Source organism: Rhinopithecus bieti, unplaced genomic scaffold (assembly GCF_001698545.2).
Source record: "Rhinopithecus bieti isolate Rb0 unplaced genomic scaffold, ASM169854v2 scaffold_9581, whole genome shotgun sequence".
NCBI classification, from domain to species: Eukaryota; Metazoa; Chordata; class Mammalia; order Primates; family Cercopithecidae; genus Rhinopithecus; species Rhinopithecus bieti.
The window spans coordinates 4,057,703-4,065,839 of NW_016806413.1; the positions used below are offsets into that span (position 1 = coordinate 4,057,703).

The following is an 8,137-nucleotide window of genomic DNA, read 5'->3' on the forward strand; positions in this document are numbered from 1 at the left end:
AAAAAAAAAAAAAAAAAAAAAAGATGGTGTTAGGGTGAGGCAGGTGGTATAGGGGACCAACCTGTTCCAGCATACAGGGAAAGCCCTCCAGAAGAAAAGTTTTATAAAGGCAGTATAAAGGCAAAGTGGAGGTTAAGCAGGACACAGGTATCCAGATTCTGTACTCTCCTAGGAGCAATGGGAGCCATGGATGGTTTTAGGCGGAAGAATGATGAAACCTGAGATGCATTTAGAGTTTTATTGGCTGTAACATGGTGAAAGTTAGGGAAGACACCCAGATGAGAAACAAAAAGAACAGTAACAAGGCTGCTACAAGAAGGCAGGCCAGGCCGGGCGCGGTGGCTCAAGCCTGTAATCCCAGCACTTTGGGAGGCCGAGACGGGCGGATCACGAGGTCAGGAGATCGAGACCATCCTGGCTAACACTGTGAAACCCCGTCTCTACTAAAAAATACAAAAAACTAGCCGGGCGAGGTGGCGGGCGCCTGTAGTCCCAGCTACTCCGGAGGCTGAGGGAGGAGAATGGCCTAAACCCGGGAGGCGGAGCTTGCAGTGAGCTGAGATCCGGCCACTGCACTCCAGCCTGGGCGACAAAGCCAGACTCCGTGTCAAAAAAAAAAAAAAAAAAAAAAAAGAAGGCAGGCCAGAGATATTGGGAGCAATGAGAAAAGAAGTGTATGCATTTGAAAGACATTGGAAGTAGACTTGGCAGGCCTTAGTGATCGAGTGGGGAGGGATAGAAAAGGGAAATTAGGGATGCCTTCTGGGGTTCTGGGTTAAGCAACTGAGAAAGTGGTGATGCCCCTTATGGAGGCAGGGAACAGTGGGGGAGACGCTGGACTGGAAATGAAGGTGATAAATTCAGTTGTGGAAATGTATAGTGTGAGGTGATATCAAACGATGTGGAGGCTTGTGGCTGACTATTTGGGGCTGAAACTCAGGGACAAAGACTAGGCTGGAGATACAGCTTTGAGAAACATCACTTGTAGAGACTGACTGGAACTATGCAGTGGATAAGACTGCCTAAGGAGAATGTGATAGTTTCTCTTATGACAGAGGAAAAGAAGCTGCAATGGAGATTGAGGGGAGAAAGAGACTAGAGATATAGGGAGAGGAAAACCAGGAGAGTGGGGGTTATGGCTTTTTTTTTTTTTTAAACAGTGACTGAAAAGGATAGGCAGGACAGCAATGACAAATGATGTTGAAAGGTCAAGGAAGGGCTGGGTGCGGTGGCTCACACCTATAATCCCAGCACTTTGGGAGGCCAAGGTAGGCAGATCACTTGAGGTCAGAAGTTTGAGACCAGTCTGGCTAACATGATGAAACCCTGTCTCTACTAAAAATACAAAAATTAGCCAGGCATGGTGGCACGTGCCTGTAGTCCCAGCTACTTGGGAGGCTGAGGCTGGAGGATCGCTTGAACCTGGGAAGCAGAGATTGCAGTAAGCCTCAGCACCATTGTACTCCAGCCTGGGTGAGAGTTAGACTCTGCGTCAAAAAAAAAAAAAAAAAAAAAAAAAAAAGAACAAGGAAGATAAAGACTAAGTCTTTGAGGAGAACATTTTCAGTGGTATGGTGAAGCAGATATCAGAAGTGCAGAGGACTGAGAAATGATGAAAGGTGAAGGTGAAGCAATGGAGTGTTCAGATATAGACCACTTTTTCCATGAGGTTTGGTTGTAAAGGGGAGAAGGGAAAGAAGGTGGTAGCTGGAGGGAGAGGAGTTGTCTGGAGCTAAGGGACATCACTTTGATGCTTGCTCTTTCTTCAGTAAAGGAGGTTCCTGGGAAAGCAAGAGGGGGAGGGGGTGTTGAATAGTGGGAGATCTGGGGAGCATGCAGGATATTTGGAAGTTGATTTTGGGGGAGAGCTGGAGAGAGAGCTGCTTTGGCAAATAGGACTGCTGAAGGGTGTTGAGGACCTAGTTGAAGTTGACAATGTATGTAGCACTGATCTGTGTGGTTGTGAGATTTTGTCCAGTGGCCCTCAGAGCCAAGAAGCAGAGAAGACAGAAGGTTGGATTCTTCCAGGATTGTAGTGCTGCCAGATGGGTGTTACTATCCTTCTAGTTGTGCTAGAAAGATAACTGTGCAAGAGATATAAGTATATTGGGAAGAATGTGATGGAGGTGATAAACCCTGAACTCTCAGCTGATGGGGAAGGAAGTGAAGACTCGAGGGAGCTCATAATAAAAGTAGAGGCACAAATGAACTGGAAGTTTCTGCAGGCTAGAGAAACCATGGAAGGAATTCAGAGACTAGCAGGACCGATGAAAGATCAGGTGTCTGCATTTATAACTTCAGAGGTGGAGCTCTTCTGTGGTCCAGGGTGTTACCCTAGGAGTGGAGGGCTGAAGAGGACTGGAAGAGAAAGCCTCCGGAGTTGACTGTGAGTCTGGAGTCAAAGTGACCAATGAATGGAGATGAGAGCTAGGACTTTAGGTACTACATCTCACCCCTGTTGTCCATGGTGCCTGAGCCACACCAGTTGCACCAGTCAGAGGGTGTAAGGTCCTATTCTAAAGCACTCGCACCACAAGTTTTGAGAGCCCAATTCCCCATATTTGTTTGTTTGTTTTGTTTTGTTTTCTGAGATGGGAGTTTTGCTCTTGTAGGTCAGGCTGGAGTGCAATGGTGCGATCTCGGCTCACTGCAGCCGCCTCCCAGGTTCAAGTGATTCTTCTGCCTCAGCCTCCCAAGTAGGTGGGATCACAGACACTCCCCATCACTCCCGGCTAATTTTTGTAATTTTTCAATAGAGACGCGGTTTTGCCATGTTGGACACACTTGTCCCTGACCTCGTGATCAACCTGCCTTGGCCTCCCAAAGTGCTGGGATTATAGGTGTGAGCCACCACACCTGGCCCCAGTTCCCCATATTTGAAGCGCACTTATGCTACAGGGTTTTCAATTGCCTTTACCAACCCCGAATCTCCTGGTTTTTCTTCTTCTTTGTGCCTGTTATGACCTACCCTCATTATCAGAGACTCATTGTAGGAGGGGACTACACAAGGGTATAAATCCCAGGAGGTAGTGATCCCTGTAGGCTATCTTAGATTCTATCACAATTGTCTTCAGTTTTCATTTTGTAATTTTTCTCTGGCTATGTAAGCCCTGCTTCGATGTCCACCCATATGATGATGACTTTCAAAAGTCCAGGCTAGGTGTGGTGGCTCACGCCTTAATCCCAGCACTTAGGGAGGCCAAGGCAGGCGGATCACTTGAGGCCAGGAGTTCGAGACCAGCCTGGCCAATATGGTGAAACCCCCATCTCTACTAAAACTACAAAAATTAGCTGGACGTGTTGGCAGATGCCTGTAATCCCAGCTACTTGGGAGGCTGAGGCAGAATAATCACTTGAGCCTGGGAGGTGGAGGTTGCAGTGAGCCAAGATCGTGCCACTAAACTCCAACCTGGGTCCCAGAGTGAGACTCAGCCTCAAAAAAAGTCTGTGCCCAGCCCAGACCTCTACATTGACCTGCAACCTGTATATACAACTGCTATGTTGACATCTGTATTAGTCAAGGTTCTCCAGAGAGGAAGAACCAATGTGACATCTATATATCTACAATGTAGATCTATATCTATAAATATATGGGAGGGGATTTATTAGGGGAATTGGCTCACATGGTTATGGAGGCTGAGAAGTCCCACAATAGGCCATCTACAAGCTGGAGAACCAGGGAGGCTGGTAGAGTGCTTCAGTTCAAGACTACCCTGTCTTGGACTTGCCCTCAGAACCAGGGAAGCTGAATGGTGTATCACCCAGTTCAAGGCCCAAGCCGGGAGAACCTGAGGAACCACTGGTACAAGTCTTGGAGTCCAAAGGCTCAATAGTTGCTAAATGAATAAATGGATGGACTCTACTACCTAATCTCCTGGAGTTAGGAGATTAGGGGAACCTGGAGTTCCGATGCCAAGAGCAGAAGAGGGGTGTCCCAACTCCAGAACAGAGAATTTGCCTTTCCTCTGCCTTTTTGTTCTATTAGATGGTGCCTGCCCATATTGGATGAGGACAGATATTCCTTACTCAGTACATTGATTCAAATGCCAATATCTCCTGAGAACACCCTCATAGACATACCCAGAAATAATGTTCCCCCAGGAATCTGAGTATCCTTTAACCTAGTCAGGTTGACATAAAAAACGAATCATTGCAAAATCCTAACCAAGTCTCAAAGGTGCCTCAAATTCAACTTGTCTAAGATGGAGCTCAAGATCCATTTTATCTCCTCTTCCAGTGTTCTCCATATCTGTGAATCCCTCCACCATCCATCCATTTATCCAAGGCTGAACAGTGGCCTCATCCTTGAAGCTACTTCATCACCCCCTTCACATCCAACTCATCACCAAGTCCTATTGATTTTGCTCCTGTATTTCTCTGCAGCCTGCTCAGATCTCTTTTTCTTCACTCTCACACCAGTCCACACTCCAGCTCCATTCTCTCTTGCTCAGATGACTGCACTGGCTCCCAGGCAAGTCCCATCATAGCTTTATTGAGATTTCTCCATTTTGATCTGCACTTTAGCAGCCAAAGTGAGTTTTATAAAATGCAATTTTGATCAGTGTTCCATGGTCCTAAACGTTCCACTATGGCCCATAAGATCCTACATGGTCTGGCCCCTTCCTTCTATTCGCTCTAGTGGATCTCACTCTACTCCTTTACTCTCTAAACTCCGAGTTTCTTTTCTTTTTTGGTAAAATGTACATAACCACTTTTAAGTGTGCAGATCTGTGGCATTTGGTGCATTCACATTGTTGTGCGATCATCACTACTAACCATTTCCAGAACTGTTTCATCTTCTCCAGCTGAAATTCTGTATCTATTAAGCACTAACTTTCCATTACCCCCTTTCTGGGTTTCTTTTCATCCCTCAAAGGAGCTCTGCTGCCTTCCACAGAGTCCTTATATACATGCTGATCTCTCCATCTGAAACACACTTCCTCTCCCCTTTGCCTAGTTAGCCTCCTGTGGTTCCCAACACCAGCCTAGAAGCTTCTGTAAATTCTCTCAAAACCCCTTCTCCTCCCAGAAGAACAATTTGTATTTATACAGGTGTTTGATTGTTTGAAGGGTGCTCTCACCCTGCCCTCCTCTCTTAACATAGTTTTTCCTGTCAGGAATTCCTCGCTTTGTCCACAAGCCCTGGCACACAGCAGGTGCTCAATCCTTGCTAAATGAATAAATGGACGGACTCTGCTACCTAATATCCTTCCAGCCGGTCATCCACTTGTGGGTGCCTCCGCCCCCAGCTTGGGGTGTGTCCCCCTGGGTCGGACTTTGGCGCCCTATCCAGGCTGGCAGTAGGTTGTGCTCTTTGGTTTGCCTATCTCGGGCCTCCCGCCCAGCCGCGCGGACCGCAGAACACACGCCCCGGGCGTATCACACTGTCACGCGGAGCCTCCCCCGCCTCCAGACGTCAGTCCGGTTGCTACCCCGGCAGGAATCGAGCTTATACCACGAAGGCTCCTTCTCACCTCCGGACGTGAGAATTACAGGCTTGGACCTCAAACCGCCGCGGTGAGAGCCGGGAGGTGGGAAGAAAGTTGGGAGGCGCGCGCCCCCGTCACGCTCTCTCTCAGTTTGGGTCGCAGCCCTTTAACAACCACTACAGTCTCGCCTTCGCCGGGACGGGGGCTGTGGAGGCGCGCCGGGATTGGTCGGTTTGGGTGCGGGTGTCGCTTAGCAGCAGCGAATGGGGGCTCAAGGCTCGCGCACGCGCACTACCGCCTACCTGCGCCCGGGCCGCCGGTGACCTGGGCCGGGTCCGCCCGGTCGGCTAAGGTTGCTGAGGAGGCGGCGGGTAGCTGGCGGGCGCCGACTTCCGAAGGCCGCCGTCGGGGCGAGGTGAGGGCTCACGGGCGGAAGCGGGTGCCGCAACCCGTTAGCCGACAGCAGGCGGGTTAGGGTGTGGCGCAGGGCGGGCCCAGAGGTGGAGGCGGCCCAGGGCCAGCCCCGCCCTCAGGCCCGGCCTTGGCCCTGGGGCTCCCCACGGGGCTTCCCTGGGCTTCTTGGAGTCCTCTGTCCCCTTTCTCCCGCCAGCCTCTCCCTGGACCCCGGGGCCACCCAAGACACGCGCCTGCGGGAACCCTGGGCTGACAGATGGGCGCCGAAGGCTTCTCCCAGTTGGAAGAGATGGGGAGTGAGAAAGGGGACGACTGTTTCTTTAACCATTCACGAATCTCACGTCAGAGCATTGTTTAATCTGAATAGCAAACTTCCCTTAGCATGCCAGTGTTATAAGACTTTAAATACTGGATACACTGAACCAACTTTTCAGAGCACTGGGTGTAGGACGTTCCATTACAGGTTTTGTGTTCATTACAGATTTACACATGTACCTCCAGAGCCAGAAGGATAAAGCACTTGGGGAAAACTTAGGTTTGTAGAAATCAAAGCCACGAAAGACTTGCCAGTGTGGAAAGTAATTGGTGAAATTTGTGACATGGTCAGAAAAGAATACAGCTCAGAACCAACATAGAGGATAATATTTAGTTACGTTTTGCAGAGGAGAGTTGATCCCGCTAAAGATAATTTTAGTAAAATGAAAAATGGAAGCAACTGGAAATGGTTTAACGTTGCTAGATAGAATTAAATAAACAAATAGAGTTTCCTCTGGAAAGTACATTTTGGACAATGTTGTTAATAGCTCTGATTTAAGTGTTTGTACTTGCAACAGAAGCCATCTTGGAGTCTCAGTGTTTTTTTTATTCTTAGAATAACTTAGAAATCAACTATATTCAAAAAGTAACATGGTCAGAGAGAGGACAACCTGACTTCAAGGTAATACAGTGGATAAAGAGCAGTTGTAACGAGTGTAATCTCAGGCTCCTTCGTCTACCAACAGGTCTCTGATTACCTTATTAGTGCTCTAAGGAGGAGAAATTATTTTAGAGAAAGGGAGTAGCTGTAATCCCCAAGGTTGGATTTATAGAAGAAGGATGTGGTGGAAAGATCGTCAGCTTTAGAATATTTGAAGTAAGGAAGTGTGGGTTGAATCTGGCTCTACCTCTTGAGCCTTAGAGCTGCAGTTTTCCCACCTAGCCAGTGTAGGTTATGTCTACCTTATAGTTACAAGCATTTAATAACATTATCAGTGTAAAAGGTCCTATCAAGTTTAGTTCCCTACCCTTCTCACTTCTTAACAAATGACAAAACTGACCTCTACCCTCCTGTTCACTCCATCCCCAAGCAACTTGGAGCCTTAATAGAATCTACAAATTTGGTAACCAGTTCTCAAGGCCTGTGGCTGAAGGTGAATTTAGTAAAGGTGACACAACTCAGTTTTGTCTTCTGTATTGTGTATTTGAGTCTTCTGTATTCTGTATATACTTTATGGTGAACACTTTGTGTTTGAATATTTGTGTGCCAAATGAACCCTGTTTTGTCTAAATTCCTATTTTGCAAGGTGCAGTCATCTCTCTCTTTCTCTCTTTCTTTCTGTTTCTCTCTCTCAGCCTCTCCCTCTCTCAGTGCATGTGGTAGGGGCTTGACGAGGGGTTAAGGGTAAAAGGTGGAAGAAAAAACAGAAACAAGGGTAGCCTGTAGCATAGGCACAAAGTCTTTGTTGATAGAACAGAGATAATATATGGCATGAGCAATTTACAAACAGATGCTGGGAAGAGGATTTAGGAAATAAGGGAGTCAAATTAAAATATATTTTTATAAAACTAGTAACACAGATGCTGTGTATTTGATTATTACTTTACTCTACTTTTAGACAAATGTCATCTGTATAAACCTTTCTCTTTTTCTCTCCAAGTACAGATTTATTGTGGAAAAGTGTTCAAACTGTAGATCAGAATTATGGCAAGGGATCTGTAAACCTGCATTTCTTGTTTCAGTGAGCAAAAATAAGGTAGCCTTTAGGTCATTCATTCATTTGCTTAGCAGTGTTTACTGAGTGCTTCCTAATATGTCCCAGGCAAGGTGGTAGGTTATGACATCCACTGCCTTGTGGAAGGATCTGCTAAGATCTGGAAGACATTCCATTGTCTCTTTGTGTGAACATTCTGAAGCTGCCTTTGTCCTTGTGGAGTTGATTTTCTTTTCTTTTCTTTTCTTTTCTTTTCTTTTCTTTTCTTTTCTATTCTTTTTTTTTTTTTTTTTTTTTTTTTTTTTTTTTTGTTCTTTTAGTTTT

The 8,137-nt window shown here is 46.7% G+C and overlaps 2 protein-coding genes across 5 annotated transcripts in view; one reads left to right on the forward strand and one right to left on the reverse strand.

Annotated features, from left to right (window-relative positions):
• SS18L2 (SS18 like 2) overlaps positions 1-5,850 on the reverse strand; it is a 13,879-nt gene extending 8,029 nt beyond the window's left edge. The window contains exon 1 of one of the 2 annotated variants that reach the window (XM_017876378.1): positions 5,732-5,850. The gene's annotated coding sequence lies outside the window, so the exon portion shown is untranslated. Of the gene's footprint in view, positions 1-5,474; positions 5,555-5,731 lie in introns of those variants that run through there. The other variant, XM_017876377.1, reaches the window with a different exon arrangement.
• The window catches only part of SEC22C (SEC22 homolog C, vesicle trafficking protein), a 36,060-nt gene continuing 32,948 nt past the window's right edge, over positions 5,026-8,137 (forward strand). The window contains exon 1 of one of the 3 annotated variants that reach the window (XM_017876369.1): positions 5,026-5,517. The gene's annotated coding sequence lies outside the window, so the exon portion shown is untranslated. Of the gene's footprint in view, positions 5,518-5,697; positions 5,845-8,137 lie in introns of those variants that run through there. The other 2 variants (XM_017876371.1, XM_017876368.1) reach the window with 2 other exon arrangements.